The sequence below is a fragment of the Podarcis liolepis genome, assembly GCF_965112155.1.
Source record: "Podarcis liolepis genome assembly, chromosome: 5".
NCBI classification, from domain to species: Eukaryota; Metazoa; Chordata; class Lepidosauria; order Squamata; family Lacertidae; genus Podarcis; species Podarcis liolepis.
This window is the reverse complement of record NC_139556.1, coordinates 94,605,691-94,622,258: the sequence shown is the minus strand read 5'-3', so window position 1 is coordinate 94,622,258 and position 16,568 is coordinate 94,605,691. Positions and strand designations below refer to the sequence as shown.

Sequence of the window (16,568 nt, the reverse complement as noted above, 5' to 3'; positions counted from 1 at the left end):
TGACCAGGCTCTTTACCCTGGGAATGGTCAAAGAGACATTACCAAGCCACTTGTGGCACAATGGGGCAGTGCATCTGGCTGTTAACCAGAAGGTTGATGGTTTGAGCCCATGCAGAGATGGCTGCAGGCAGGGTTTCTGAATTGCAGGGGGCTGAACTAGATGACCCTTGGGGTCCTTTCCAACTCTACACAGAGTAAACTTTCATTGATGCAAACTTCAGACAAACGAGTTTGGACATAAGAAAAGCTGTGCTGGATTAGATCAAAGGCCCATGTATTCCAGCGGAGTGTTCGAAACTCACATTGTTCTAGGAGCATTTTATGACAGGGAATTTCATTAGTGTGAGCAGTTTCTGAGCTTTGGATGCAGTACTGTGCCTAAGATTTCAGATTTAAACTGAAGAGTGGAAGGAGAGGATGACCTTTTTCTGCCTCCTCATTTCCACCTACTCTCTGAAGACTGGAGAAGAGACCCTCTTAAGAATATCAGGGGGGTGGGAAGGGGAAGGACTAGACCATGTGCAAATGAACATAATAGTTGCAGTTCATTTTCAGCTTTGTATTCTTGTTATAAAAAAGCACGCCTAGACATTCCATTGCTGTGCCCTTAACCTAGGTTTAAGGTGCCGTTTAGCTCCTAGCTTTCATATCTCTGTTTCTAACACTGTTCTAGCATTCCATTTCCCAAGGAGCCACCTAGATGCCTCTGAAGTCCACAACTAGGGCATGGAGGCAACAGTCCTCTCACACTGCCACTCCCCAACAGGTGGTATTCAATGGCAGAGTGTCTCTGAATCTGATGACTTCATACAGCCATCATGACCAGTAACCAGAAATACAATTTATGGAAAATAAGGCTCTCTAACCCCCTTTAAAGCCATCTAAACTAGCAGTCACCACAGTAGCTCGTAGCAGCCCAATTGCATAAAATTATGTGTGGAAAAATTAATTGTCTGTCTTGAATATCCTACTGATAACCTCAAGTACTAGTATTATGAGCTAGGGATAAAGGTATTGTTTCTAGCATTTCTTTGAATGAAGAACAAATGCTTGAATACACCTGAGGACATAAATGTTTGCAAGTATCTGAGGACATACTCAGCTGTTTCCCTTGTAGTGTGCATGAGCAAACCATCTCTGCCTTTGGTGAAACTATGCAGGAAAGCTTTGTCGCTTATCTCATGCATAAAAAATAAAACCAGAATACAGGAATTCAGTCCCACATCCCTTCATACACTCCTTTACCCTATAAAACTATAAACCCTATAGTCCTTGCTATGCACTACACAATACTTCATAACATCAGTCTACCTGCATGCTCATAGTACTCGCTCTCTCTTCAGGATCTTCCCGAAAGCTCACCTTCCCTGTGAATCCTTTGACTTAGCATCTTAATCCACATTCTCACCTGTCAGCGTGTCTAGGCACATGTAAACATACTGCCTCATAGTCACCCCTCGTTTCATATTCATCTTTCCATCTCCACTCGTCTCAAATATAAGTAAGTAGGTTGTCAACACTTGGGGGTAGTTATCTTTTATTATTATCTATATTATTATATTCTCTTGGACGTCATATATTTTGATGGGTAGGATATAAACATTATTTCCACATCTTTCCCTCTCACTATATGATTAGTTTCTGCTGCCGCTCCACCTTTAACTGTTCCCATTCTCTCTAATGAAGAGCCAGCAAAATCACAAAACATTTTTGTCCCAGGAGTAGCACTAAAGAAATGCACCCACTTGCTTAGCAACAGCAAATTCCCAGACACATCTCAACGGCCCCCTTCCCATGGGAAAACCTCAACTGCTTTGCAAAAAGAGAAGTGCTGCACCCTCTTGAACATCCTTTCTCAAACTTGGGTCCCCCAACGATGTTGGACTATAACTCCCATCATCCCTAGCAACCAGGACCAGTAGTCAGGGATGATGGGAGTTGCAATCCTACAACATCTGGGGGCCAAAATTTGAGAAAGGCTGCTCTTGAAGGATGACCTTGCAGCAAGGCACCCACCCTCTCTACTCTAGCCTGACCCCTCCCCAAGAAGGCCAGTTCCCACACATAAGAGCCCTTCTGGATCAGGCTAATGGTCCATCCAGCCCAGCATCCTGGTCTCCCAGCAACCAATCAGATGCCCCTATGAGGAAGCCTGAAGACATCACACAGCTGCAACAGCAACTCTCCCCATTTGCGACTCCCAGCAAATGTCACTGAGGGACATGATGCCTCTGAAAGGGGAAGTAGAACACAGCTAGTGGTTGGCTAGTAGGCTTATCCCACCCCATCATGACTCTGCCGTATCATCTTTTAAAGCCATATTGGGGTCACCACTACCTCCCACAGAAGTGAATTCCAGGGTTAACTATGCCCCTGTGTGTGCAGAAGAGCTTTCTTTTATCTTTTATCTGGATAGCCTTGGGTTCTTCTATTATTATTATTATTATTATTATTATTATTATTATTAAAAGTAATAATAATAACAATCTCAATTGGTAGAGCATGAGACTCTTAGAATCAGAGAACCATAAATCAGTGAGAGTTGGAAGTGACCCCGAGGGTCATCAAGTGCAACCAATGCCACGCAGGAATCTTTTACCCAACACGGGGCTCGATCCCACGACCAAAAGCCTCACGCTCTAGTGATGGAGCTATCCAGCCCCACGTTGGGCAAAAAGATAAAGACTCCTGCATTGGAGCGGGTTTTGCTGGATGGCCCTCGTGGTCCCTTCCAACGACAAACGTGATGACCCAAGGGCGTGCAGTCAGAAGACAAAAGAAAGCCCTTCCACATACGCGGGGGGGGGAGGGGGCACGGTGACGGGGGAGGGAGAATGGAAAGCTTCTCCGGCCATGCATAAAAACTTATCACGTCGTCTGGCCCACCTTCTTTCCAAACTAAAAAAAAGGGGGGGAGCCCACCCGCCCGCAAAAAGACACAACCGTTATGAGGAAGGAATCGAAAGGTTTCCAGCAGGAGGCCGCCCCCCCCCCGCCCCTCAGGTCAGGGGGGCTGACTAGGCCAGATAGCCTCCCCCCACCCTCAGGCACGACCCCCTGCGAACCTGCTCGGCCCCCTCACCTCTGAGGAGAATATGGGGAGGGGGGCGTGAAGAGAAGGGGAAACAAAACACACGGACCCCGCCCCCCACCCGCCCCTCGAGCCGCCCGTACCTTTGTCGCTTGGCGCATCCCGGCCGCGAAAAGGGGCCTCTCCCCGCCCCCCGCAAACACCCGCCCCCCTCTCTCTTTCCGCCCCCCTCCTCCCAACACCACGAGCGCGACGGCCACGGCAGACGCTCGGCGACACCTCACGTGGGTCCGGTTCCCACAACCTACACGGCAGCGGCCGGCCCAGCGCCTCTACACGTCACTCTCCCGCGACGAGAGCTTCCGGATCGAGAGGCGGGGGTGGAGGAAGTGAGAGGGAGGGGATTAGGAGCGGTTTCTTGCCGGACCTGTTTGCGCATGCGTGCAAGAAAAGGGACTGAAGGGGAGGGGCGGAGGAGGAGGAATGAGCCGCTAGGCTCCACCATCTTTTGGTCCGGGAAAGGGAGGAGGAGTGCGCATGCGTTGGGGGGAAGCAAGCGGGGAGGAAGGGGCGGCCGTTCTCGTTGCGCGTGCGCGGTTGGTTTCTCGTTGCTAGGAGATGGGTGGGTTTCCACCCCACCCCCGTATTTGCATATTAATTGCTGGGGGCGGAGGGACGACGGTGGATTTAAAGATCAATATAACTTCCTAAAAGAAAAAAACAATGCAAAATAACCATTTAGAGATAAGCCCTTTATCTCTAGTCATTTAAAGATAATCATCATTAAATTAATCTCGACTAATTAGTCATTACTTTCGTGCTGATGGTGTTCATTTAATCTGGCTTGATATTTTGCCACCTAATTTGTGTTTAGATTTTTTGTTAATTAGATTGCTCTGCGTCGCCTGGAGAACTGGATTAACAGGCAACTAAACATGCTAATAATTACTTATTGTTATTATTATTATTATTAAAATTACCTGGGTACTATTAGAGTCCAAGTGACTTAGCAAGCTGTTGCACTATGCTAGTGAAGGGTGAAGGGTAGGCCAGTCAGCCATGGATGCTGCCTTCAGTCTACTCAGGAATGTATTATTATTATTATTATTATTATTATTATTAATAATAATGGAGCATTATGATTTGAGATCCCCTAACAGCTGCCCGAAGTGATGCATTCCAGGAATGGGGTTTGCACCTCTAAAGAAATTAAGGCCCTCAAAAGGAACCCTGAGTCAAAAAAGTTTCAACCAGCAATGGTGAATAGAAACTGGATCAGGTCAGCTCCTTCTCTTGCAGAGAAATCAAAATGATGACAACAAAGGGTGCAAAGCAGCTGCGCTTGCAGGGCAAAATCTGTTACAAGTTCCCTCCTGATCGGTGTGCGAGGCAGTTTTCTTTTGATGATTGGCATCTGTCAGGATGACAGTTCATGCTAAGAATCTTTTCAGCATTCAGAAAAGCCGTCTTGCACAAGAAATAATAATAAGAGGAAAGTGCCCTTGTGGGATGGAGCCCAGAAGTAGGGATAGGGTTGAGACTTGCAACCATGGCAAGCAGATCCAGCGCCAGTTTGGAAGCCTGCCCCCTTTGCACCCCAAACAAAGCAGCTGCTGCTACAGACTTGAAGCTACAAGGGTACACTTTGAAAGAATGAACACTGACACCCTCTCAATGGTGTGTGTCTTGGATTCGAATGCTGGAACAGGAAGGATTATGCTCCAGCAGATCCAAACGCAAACATGCAAATAAAAAGCTGGCAGAGCTGGTGCCAGGCTTAGCCATAGGCGCCGACTCCATGGGGCCTGAGGGGGCTCGAGCCCCCTCAAAAAAATCTCGGGCGCCCTTCCAGCAGAGCACCGCCACCGTCCCCCGCCTCCTCCCCACCTGCTCCCTCGCCAGCCAGCCAGCCAGCCGCGCGCCCTAGTCGGAGAGCCCCGGCTGTCCCCCGTGAGATTAGGGAATCCCCGGGGGCGGGGGCTCCTGCCTCGCTGCTTCGCAGCACCACCGCCACTGCCAAGGCACTGCCGGGGGGAATTTCCTTCCTCCTGGCCCCCCGCGAGAACAGGCTGGCTGGGGGGGTGTGGCTTGCCCTATTTAGGGCCGGAGCCACTTTATTTGCATATTCATGAGCTTATTTATTATTCATGAGCTTTCCCGGGCCCCCCCAATATTTTTTATAAGTCCGCGTCCCTGGGCTTAGCAGGGACTAGGACATGGCAATCATTATTATTATTGTTATTATTAATTTAATGCATTTATATCCCACCTTTCTGCTTTCTTGAAGGACCATCTTTTACCACGAGTCTGTCAGTTTGCATTTCTTAGTGCAGAAAGTATTGATCTGATTTGTGGAGATCTTTCCTATTCTACTTATTTCAAGGGGGTTCTGGAAGCTTCTCTGCATGAAATAAATAAGCAGAGGGTTCATGATGTTTGGGTTATTCCTTCTGGGAAGCTGAGTACAGCTGGTGTGAACTGGTTCTGTTACCTCTTCTGTCATGGTCATGCTGACTATAATAATAGGCCAGAAGGAGCGTGCGCTTCACTTTCTCCATCTCTTTTCCTTCTGGTGTGGTGTTCTGCACATAGTATGCTTAGCATTAAGGTTTAGACTTATTATAAGTTATTGTAAGTTTAAGCGAAGTCTGCTGCAACTGGATTTCTTATAGAAAGTGCCAATGCTGAACGTATTGGATTTGTGTCCATTATGCTCATTTGCCTTCAGTACCAGAAAAGCTCTGCTGGATGGAATATTAATTTCATCTGGTCTATTTTGGGGGGAATCCTGCAACATGTTTAAGTTTTTAATCTGCTAACTATACGTTGAAATCTGCTCTGGATCAATATTGAGTAGAATTTCAATGACAGAGTTTGCCTGCCCTCAACTTGCAACAATGCCCGGGACGTAGACAGGGCCTTCTTCATAGTGGCACCAATCTTGTGGAAGGATTAGCTCCCTCCTTTTTAACCTTTAGGCCAGGATTGGGGAACCTGTGCCCCCTCCCCAGATGTTGCTGGACTACCAGTTCCCATCATCCCTAACCATTGGCCATGCTACTAGCTGGCCACAGGTTCCCCTGCAATCTGGTTTTATTTAATCTTGTACTTGAGTTGCTTTTCATTTTCACCTCAATGCAATAGGTGGCTTTAGCGTTGCTCTGTTTTTGCACTCTTGGTTTCATTGTATTTGTTTTGCTTCATTGTACATTTTGTATCTGTTGGGGACTCTTGGAATGGAGAGGTATGATATACATTTCCTAATAAATAAATCGATTTGTGCACTACTATTTTATATCAACCTCGTACCAAAACTCCCTCCCCCCCAAAAAAATAATTCTGGGAATTGTAGTTTGGCGATGTGGGTACTGAGAATTCTTTGTCTGAAATCCTTTCCCCTCTGCCCAGAACTAGTTTTCCAAGATTCCTCTGGGGAGAAAAACTGATTATTAATGGGGGGGCACATAACTCCCCACCCCGCTGGGGTCAGGATTAGCTTAATTCACTATTTGTATACATCATTCCACACAACCAGAGACATTCCAAAGTGATTTGCAGTTACAACAAAATACATAGGAAATTCTCATCTGTGGCTCTTATCAGTGCAATTGGAGGTGACTTCATTATCATGGTCAAGGCTGAATAGGCCACTAACAGGCAATCAGAGTCCTTCTGCTCATCACATCACAGTGCCTCATGGCAATTTCTTATCTTTCAGATCGTATTGTGATGGACACCCCCAATCTCCAAGCGGCGAGAGATTTTGGGGTGCCAGCACTAACCTCAAGTGTGGTTTCCTTGGAATGAAGGTCAGTGGAGATGGTGGTGTCTTGATGATATATGGTTTAATGTGCTCATAGATGTAGGCTGAACATAAGTGCTCACTGTATTAGGACTTCAGCAGATACTTCTCTCCCGTTAGGTTTCTAGGGAGGCTCTTGGTTTCAGCACAGATTCAGGCTTCTGTTTCCCCCCCTCCTGCAGACTATACGGACTATTGATTCCTTACACTCACCAGTGACATCACCTCCACCCAGGCAAGATGGGGAAGGCTTCTTGGAGCATCTCCATCTTGTAGTTTCTGTGGCAAACCAGTCAGCTCTATCTACTCTTTGCAAGAGATACTTAACATATAATGCTAGCTTAACAAAGAGAACATCTTAAAAAGCAGAGACATCACCTTGCCAACAAAGGCCCGTATAGTTAAAGCTATGGTTTTCCCAGTAGTGATGTATGGAAGTGAGAGCTGGACCATAAATAAGGCTGATCGCCAAAGAATTTATGCTTTTAAATTATGGTGCTGGAGGAGACGCTTGAGAGTCCCATGGACTGCAAGAAGATCAAACCTCTCCATTCTGAAGGAAATCAGCCCTGAGTGCTCACTGGAAGGACAGATCGTGAAGCTGAGGCTCCAGTACTTTGGCCACCTCGTGAGAAGAGAAGACTCCCTGGAAAAGACCCTGATGTTGGGAAAGATTGAGGGCACAAGAAGAAGGGGACGACAGAGGACGAGATGGTGGGACAGTGTTCGCAAAGTTACTAACATGAGTTTGGCTGAACTGTGGGAGGCAGTGGAAGAGAGGAGTGCCTGGCATGCTCTGGTCCATGGGGTCACAAAGAGTCGGACACGACTAAACGACAACAACAAAGAGACTGGTCTGACCACTTTAGCAGCCTCTCTTTCTATGGTGCTCAAACTTATTTTCCTCTGGGCCACACTTTCATGCCCTCCAACATTTCCTCGATGAAAATAAGGACATCCCATTCCATAATGATAATTCTACTATTTATACCCCACACATCTGACTGGGTTGCCCCAGCACTCTGGGCAGCTTCCAACACATACAAAAACATAATAAAGACTTAAACACTACAAAAATAAATAAATCCCTATACAGGATTACCTCCAGTTGGCTCAGGGGTTGGATAACTCCATTCCCTCCAACATTTCTCCTAAGGAAAAGCGGGACATTCTGGGATCAAATCAGAAATCGGGATGGCTTCTGCAAATCAGGGACATCCCTGGAAAATAGATACTGAAATATACTCAGAGTCGCAAAGTGATTTCATGCTCTTTATCCAGCTCATAGTGGTGAGGAGGAGTGAATGGAAGTCCCCTCACAGTATCTGCTTTATATACATTATTTACACAATGGGCTGCACATGATTGGCTAATTCCGGAATTCTACTGTAAGCCAATCAGGTTGTGGATTCACTTCTATCTGGAGCAGGATTGGGTGGTTCCTGCCAACCAATCATACTGCTGCATTGTTCTAGGACCAATCAGACTACTGCATTCTGGATCCTATTGTTCTAGGACCAATCAGACTGCTGCATTTTGGATCCTATTGTTCTAGGACCAATCAGACTGCTGCAGTTTGGATCCTATTCAACTCAGAACATAACAGATACACTTGGAGGGTCTGCAGTTTCAGAATAAAAATCTGTTTGCACCACATACGTTTGGGGTGCTGTGTGAGATTGCGCCCCCGAAAAAGCATTTTTTGGAGCGAGATCTTGGTGCGAAACTGCAAAATCACAGTGCCCAAAATGGCTGCCATGCTCTCGCAGGGGGAACTGGGATTTTTTTTCAGGGCACTTGCAGGTATGCCCCAAAGATGTCTTCCAGTCCAATCCTCATGATAGTTCTCCATACATTGCACACACATCACATCACCAGTGGGGAAAGCGAGACAATTTAGGTTTTTTATGATGAATGAAAGCCCCTGTCCTTGGCATTATATATCTGGTCAACTCTTTAATAACAGCACCATGAGCTGAAATAACAAGCACATAAAGGGAGATGGGCGCAGAAAAATGAATTCAAACAAAGATGACTACAAGGTACACATTATTTCAACATGTGGAAGATGAACACGTGCAGTGCAATTCTATACATGTACACTCAGAATTGCTTTGGCTCAGTTGTAGAGCATTTCTTTTTCATGCAAAAGGTCCCAGGTTCATTCCCCAGCAACTCCAAAGTAGAGCTGGGAATCTATAGGATTTTAGGCTCAGCCGAAGAAGTGAGCAAACACCAACAAAGACATTGGAAGCACATTCTGTGCTGATTTGCAGGTTAAGAAACTGAGAGCAAAACTGATGTTTGAGCAGCATGTTAAGAAAACCATGCATGATGCCTTGCTTATTGTTAGGGCCTTTTATTATCTCCTCAAACAGGCGGATAGATCAGTTGGAGAAGATGCCCAATCTCTACAGGTCCTGCACTGTGCTGCTAAGCAATTAACATTCATAAAATGCTATCGCTGGAATCAGTTTCCCAGAGAAGTTAAGGATGAAAGAGACGACTCCAGTGCCATCTTCTGGGCTCTTGCGGCTGTTGCTCTGTTCTTGTACTTTATTTGGATCATAAAAGAAAAGGTACAAACACTTAGGACAGTTCCATCTTTCAGGCACACAGACACACACAAAACAGATGTATCAAACAACAGCAAAAAGGGAAATGAGAAGAAAGAAAGAAAAACTACCCAGCAGCACAACCCCCCCCCCAAATGATAATAAAATGACTTTCAGATGAAATGTTATCCTATCATCAATAGCAATATCAACATCACGAAACAGGAGATTTACTCCTCCGCCGTTAGATTAACGCCATTCATCTTTTGCCACTCTTGACTTTCTTGGGGAATTCTCACATATGCATTTGACCTTTTAAAGCATTATTATTATTCTACAAAGGAAACCCCAGCGGTATCCAGTTTGATTCTTGCCTCAGAGCACAACTGAGAAATTTCAAGGGCTGTCTATTATCGAGTGTTTGCAGGGAAAGATCAGATAAGAGTTGTTCCCTGTGATCTCAAGCTGCCTCTGTGTCTCCTCGGGGCCCCGGTAAACATGCTGGAAGGATGCTGAACGCTGTCCTTTATTTTCTAATGAACACAGACATTTCATGCAGGTTTTTGGGGTGAGGAAAGGCTCTCTGACTACAGCACTGCAGCTAGGTCGTTTTAGACCCTGGCCTCAGTTGCAAAGCACACAATTAACATTTCTCTTCTACTTCAACATTCCTTGGTATGTTAGAAAGAAAGAAAATGCAAAAAAATAAAATAATAAATAAATACTCTGAGCATGTTCAGTTTTGCATTTGAAAGTCCCTCAGATCATAGCACTATCACAGCTGCTTCTGCTGCCCTGATGTTGAACCTATTTACTTGGGGATAAGCACTGTTTGTTGTAGAAAAAGATGGTTACAGCATTTAAAACCAAAAGTAATAAAATGAGCATGGGGAAACAAGCCCATGCCCAGCCCTGAAGAAGAAAGGAAGGATGCTGCAGTGGTCAGCATCAGTTTCCTGCTGCCCCCATCATCCCTTGGGATGGGGCACTGCCTCTTTCTCCTGCTAGGTGGGACATCTGCACTGGGCATACCCACGAACCAAGAAAGGCTGGTGAGAAGAGGCATCATCGTGGTCCTGGACCCCCGTAGCAGCATCGCAGGAATGCCAACAGAGCCCATCCAGGATTCCTGGAGATGACTGGCAGAATTAGGGACCAGGGAGAAGAGCAAGTGGAAGAAGACTGGGGGAAATTTAAAATCTATTTGCAGAAACATTGTAAAATTTTTGAATGTTGAGGACATTGAAATGAACGGTGGGGGCTCTAGTAACAAGATAAAATTTAAGATTAAACTAACAATTAACAATAGATAAACTAAGTGCTATGAATTTGCTGAACCAACTTTTAAAAGGGATACAAGAACGGGGGATGTGAGGAAGTCAGGAAAATATGTGAATTTAAGATATAAAATCAAGAAAGAGGGAATTTTTGTGGGGTTTTTTTTTCTATATGTGCTTTTTCTTTTCTATTATTAGTTTTTTAATGTATGTATTTTTGTAACTTTGTGATTGTTTGTGTTGCTGTATTTTGTAGTATGTATGTGGTGTTTCTATATTTTTCCTGTTGTTGTCTTTTTTCGTTTATAATGTCTATTGTTAAAACTGAATAAAAAATTTCATTAAAAAAAAGTATTCCTGCTGGTGCACCCGAACCACAGGACTGCTGCCCTGCCCCACACCATCTCAGTGGTCCTGCTTCAGGGAGCCCAGGTCTCCTCCAACCAAGCTCTCTGACTCTAATTCTCTTTGGGAAATCATCATTCCTGATCCTAACCTCGTCCGTGCAATTTTCAACCTTTTGGATATTCTTTTTCTCCAAATATCATAAACTGCGAGGCATCTCCACCCTTCTCCTTTGAGCACAGAATTTGGGAGTTATTTTATGTGCGCAGGATGCACCGGCGGCCCAGTATATATCTGCAAACTGATCTCAAAGACAAGGTGAACTACGGCAGTGGCAGAAGGAGCAGCCTGGGGAATAAACCTCATCTAAATGGAAATGCGGAGCTGTTAAAAGGATATCTCATGATGAGGTTGGGGTTGGGCTAAGTGGGTTTGGGGGGTCCCCTCCAACCAGAGTATGGATAATAGAATCATAGAGTTGGAAGGGACCGCAAGGATCATCTAGCCCAACCCCCTGAAATGCAGGAATCTTTCCCCCAACGTGGGGCTTGAACCCATGAACCTGAGGTTAAGAGTCTCATGCTCTACTGACTGAGCTATCCACTACCCTGTGATTCTGGCTGCAAAAAGAGACTGCTAAAGAGGTCAAACGTGTCTGGCTCTGTTATGGCCACATACAGGCAATCTGTTGCCAAAGGAGCTAGTTCATAGAGATTCCTTCCAGAACAGGTCATGTGTTTCCCCACTGCTTGCTCCTCGCAGGAGGTGATGTCACAGAGGTCCATGGGATCTCTACACTATGGACAATATTTCACTAAATAACTGTGCAAGTAGAACAATTTCCATTTGCACAATGGGACTCGGTCGGTCAACCAGCTACAAATCCACAGTTACTTCATCCAGCCCACATGTTACTAGATTCTCCACAAGAAACTTATGGGGGATTTTGTCAAAAGCCTTACTGAAATCAAGATATACTATGTCCACAGCATTCCCCTGATCCACCCAGCTTGTTACTCTGTTTTTAACTCTGTTCTCTTTTTGAGAAAACCATGCTGGGTCCTAGTAATCACAGCATCCTTTTCTAAATGCTCAGAGACCAATTCAGAGGGTTGGACTTGAGTCTCATTGCCAAGGGCATATTGTTGTCAGCACAGGCACAAACAGATACACACATCCTGGGGCAGGGGGGCACATGATTGCAAACACAATCTTCTCTCTTGGGACAGGAACCACACAAATGATGTACCCTACCCCATTCCTTTAAAAGTCAAACAGGAGGCACAGGTCATGTGTTGGGACAAGGTCTTCACTTACTCCTGGTCATGTATCTTAGTCCCTGCCTGCACCTTTTGAACTGTGTAACCTGAACCTTGAGCTGAGGCCAACGTCACGTACTGAATTTTTAAATAAAACTTTGAGATTTTCTGAAATGAGGGTGAGTCTTTTGTCCAGGGGTGGGAGCCAGCACAGAGAAGCGTTGGGAGTGTTTTCACCCAATGTGCATTACTTGTTTGGTTCCCCTGCACACACACACATCCCAAACTCCTATTCACGATGCTCCCATCTGCACATGTGCTGTCATCTATACTTGCAAAACGAATGCTTCAAATGTACACACCTCAACTTGATCGCGAAGTGAATGTGGCTTTCGTTTTTCAAATCGGATGGAAGCTGGTTTGATGGGAAAAACATCAGGCAATGGTGTTTCTCAAGAATAGATAGATTTGGATAGTGGGTGACATCTTGAGTACATGGCTTCATGCACCAGAGGTGGCGGTATGCTGGAGCCAGAGTAAGCAGTAATGTTACCCAGCCTAAGAGAATTCTGAAGGAGAGCAGGAGGAAACCAGGGCTGGCTCAAGGCCTTTTGCCACCTGAGGCAAAGATGGCGCTTCACTCTCCCCATGGCAGGCATGGAAGCTGACTGGACTGGCCGTTGACTCTTACGTCAGGACAGTCAATGGAATAGTCTTCTTCACTGCACCTGAGGGGAGCGGGCCAGTTCTAGAGGGGCAGACCAGGCTTCGTGGCACACACAGTCTGTCCTTCAGCTGAATGCTTTGGCCAGGGAGTTATGGAAAAACAGCTGCCTCTGCTGCCCATCCCCCAGCATTTGCCACCTGAGATGGCTGCCTCACTCTGCCTGATGAAAGGGCCGGCCTTGAGAAAATCATATCCCCAATAAACTAGCATCTGCTTTGCATGTAGAAAGGGCTGGAGAAGACTCTTGTTTGAAACCCCAGAGAGCTGCCACCAGTCAGCTAGATCAGGGGGCAGCAAACTTTTGCAGCAGGGGGCCAGTCCACTGTCCCTCAGACCTGGTACACTGTCCCTTGTGGGGGGGCGGACTATATTGGGGGGCAAATGAACAAATTCCTATGCCCCACAAATAACCCAGAGATTCATTTTAAATAAAAGCACACATTCTACTCATGTAAAAACACCAGGCAGGCCCCACAAATAACCCAGAGGTGCATTTTAAATAAAAGGGCACATTCTACTCATGTAAAACACAGATTCCCTGACTGTCCATGGGCCAGATTTAGAAGGCGAGTGGGCCTTAGCCCCTGGGCATTAGTTTGCCTACCCATGAGCTAGATGGACTAATGGCTTGATAAGACAGCTTCCTATGCCCTTATTGTTCGAAGAGCTTGGAAGGTGGAATGCGATGGGGGGGGGCGGTAAACAACCTTAAATTGGAAATAGTGTTCTCATTTCGCTACTTCTGTCGCTGAGCTTCTCCCCCAGATAAAATCTCCTCTCTCTCTTTCTCTCTCTGTGCCATGGATTAGGTAGATACAGCAGCCATCGCTTCACCATCCAGCAGTTCTGAGAATTGTTTCTTCCTTGCTGAAGTGTATTAATAGCCGGCTCTTGAGCCTGGGATTAAAAGTGTGCTCCTAAAAGTGGATTCTCTGGTGGTTAATAAAACTCACTTCTCTTCCCTCTCCCTGCCTCCCTCTTTCCTTCTCTCTCTCTCTTTGCCGACAGAGTGCTTCTGAGGAAGATGACTCATTCTCAAAGCGGGAACCCAAATGAACAGAGACGCTGTGATGTATGGTCGCGCCGCTGAGAGAGAAATATGAACTCACCCTAAAGGACTGCATCTGCCATCTTTAGTGTAGCAAAACATTTTACGGGGATGGTTTGAAATGCACTGTGTGGATCGTGCATCTCCAAGGGACAGCTGCCGTTTTTGCGGATGCTGTTATGTTATGTTATGTTATGTTATGTTATGTTATGTTATGTTATGTTATGTTATGTTATGTTATGTTATGTTATGTTATGTTATGGCATAGCATAGCATTATATTCTTTTTTCTTGCGGGTGGGGGCTTGTTAAAGGATGGTGCATTTTGTAACACTCTGCAGAGGAAAGCCATGGTCTGGCTTGCGCGTAATGCTAAGCTGTGGTTCTGATTTTATGTTAATGTAGTATACATTTGATGTTAGCCGCTCTGAGCCCGGCTTCGGCTGGGGAGGGCGGGATATAAATAAAAATTATTATTATTATTATTATTATTATTATTATTATTATTATTATGGTTTGTTTTACAAACAAGTTAAGCAGGAGCCATCCCACAGATGACAAAAGAAACCATGGTTTGTTTCTTCAAAGTTTGTTTCAATTTTCAGCAGCTCTCGCCTTGTACCTTTGTAGATTGGGCAACCTCTGGAATAGGGTGCCCATGGTTAAGGAAGGGTTCACACGCAACACCAAGCCATAAACAAACCAAGATGAGTTAGCCAACAACAAACCATAGCTACAGATCTTGGTTTGTTAGTGTTAGAGAGGCCAGAGTTTAGCTGCTGGCCGGGGTTTAATAAACCAGGGCTAAGTGTTATGTGTAAACCAGGCCAATAGTTTGGATTTATACCTGTAAACGTGGGAACTGCAAGAGGGCTTCTGATCCTTTCTTTGTACCTTGCCCTTGAAAAGGATGAATTAGAGCTGCCAGAAAAGGAAGTGCCTGGCATTACCAAATAAAGTAAGGAAGGGATTTACTGTTTGCCAAACAGCTGTTGAGCTGGTGATGGGTTCTTCTTGCCACCTGTTTATCTACTTGTAGTGGTATGCTTTCAAACTCCTAAGTTGGCAGAAGCTGAGACAGAGCAACAGGAGCTCACCTCGTTGTAGGGATTCGAACTGCCGACCTTCCGATATACATTATATAAAGCAAGTCTGTGTGAATAGAAGCAGGTTCCTTGAATGAGCCCCTGCCCATGGATGCCCATCAGCAGGTAAGAAATCTAATACACCATGATTTTTTATTGATTTTTTAATTAAATCTGGAGCCAGCATTCAATTTACTGCCCAGTATTAAGCTATGAGCATCCCCCCTGCATGGCATAATACATATTAGGAAGACATGCAGGTCTGGGATAGCTCAGTTGGTAGAGCATGAGACTCTTAATCTCAGGGTTGTGTGTTCGAGCACCACACTGGGCAAAAGATTCCTGCATTGCAGGGGGTTGGACTAGATGACTTTAGTAGTCCCTTCCAACTCTGCCTTTCTATGATGCTGCAAACTCGATGACTATTAATAACAAAGAAAAGCCTGAGTAAACCGCTCAAGCATACAATTCATAGAAGGAGAGGTTATTTGTGCGAGAGAAATGCGTGGAGATGGTTATCTGGGCCAGGGAGGCAATGCAAAAGGGACAAAACGAGATGAGAATGGAACACAGGAAGAATATTGGTGCCTAAGCAGCTACCTATCTGCAGAGGGGAAGGTTGCTATTTCCCCTGCCCTGCTTCTGTTTCCTGCATTCTCAAGCCCAAGACAGGAGCTAAATTAATGTTAAGCAGTGGCAGTAAATGTCCCTCAATTCATCTCTGTGGCAAGAAGCCAAACGACCTTCCCTTTCAGAGTCGAGCTGCCCTCATTTTTTTCAAAAAACGGAAGATTATTCCATTTCCTCCTAATAGCCTCCCTGAATTGGAGGCTCGTAACACTTGGATATTACATTACCTTCTGCCCCAACACTTTTATTTTGTAGCCGATTATCATGGTAATAAGGCGATTCCATCTCTAATTGTGTCCTCTGTGTTTTGCCGGCAGTGGGTGGCGGGTGGAGAGAGAGAGAGAGTCACTAGCCGTTCATTAGATACCTCCACCACCATGTGAACCGACCAGGGAGCTTAGCAGGCCTCAGTGCAGAATTCAGAAGCCACAGAGACACACATCCGTCATCATAACGAGCAGTTTAAAAGTGCAGGATGGGGGGGGGCACCAGCCAGCAGAGCTGGTCCTACCATTAGACGCAATAACCATTAGACGCAATGGGGTAGTGGAGGGATCCAATATGTTGTGAGTTGGGCAGGGGACACCCCTCTAAACCCTAGAAATTAATAAATGGTAGGATTTTGATTATTTGGAGTACTGAAGGGAAGATTGGAGGCTAGTGGAAAAATACAGGCTAAGCTTCCTTTCCAAGCCAAAACCTCACCTGGGATAGAGGCATTAACATGTCAAAAGGTGTTGATGGCCCATTTGAGAGGAATTCTTGGGCCTGGGCAGACAGAAGGTTACCAGGGTAACGGTGTGAGGCAGG

The 16,568-nt window shown here is 45.6% G+C and overlaps 1 protein-coding gene and 1 long non-coding RNA gene across 4 annotated transcripts in view; both read right to left on the bottom strand.

The window, feature by feature from the left end:
* The window catches only part of SENP5 (SUMO specific peptidase 5), a 35,335-nt gene extending 31,842 nt beyond the window's left edge, over nucleotides 1–3,493 (bottom strand). Inside the window, exon 1 of one of the 3 annotated variants that reach the window (XR_014526386.1) lies at nucleotides 3,175–3,362. The gene's annotated coding sequence lies outside the window, so the exon portion shown is untranslated. Of the gene's footprint in view, nucleotides 1–3,174 lie in introns of all 3 variants that reach the window. The other 2 variants (XM_083504104.1, XM_083504105.1) reach the window with 2 other exon arrangements.
* A 5,683-nt stretch (nucleotides 3,494–9,176) lies between these two features.
* On the bottom strand, nucleotides 9,177–16,198 carry LOC310707476. The gene is made up of 2 exons (XR_014526484.1): nucleotides 15,986–16,198; nucleotides 9,177–9,387 (listed from the first exon to the last, which is right to left on the bottom strand). It is a non-coding gene; the product is annotated as an uncharacterized lncRNA (long non-coding RNA).
* Between the last annotated feature and the right edge of the window lie 370 nt (nucleotides 16,199–16,568).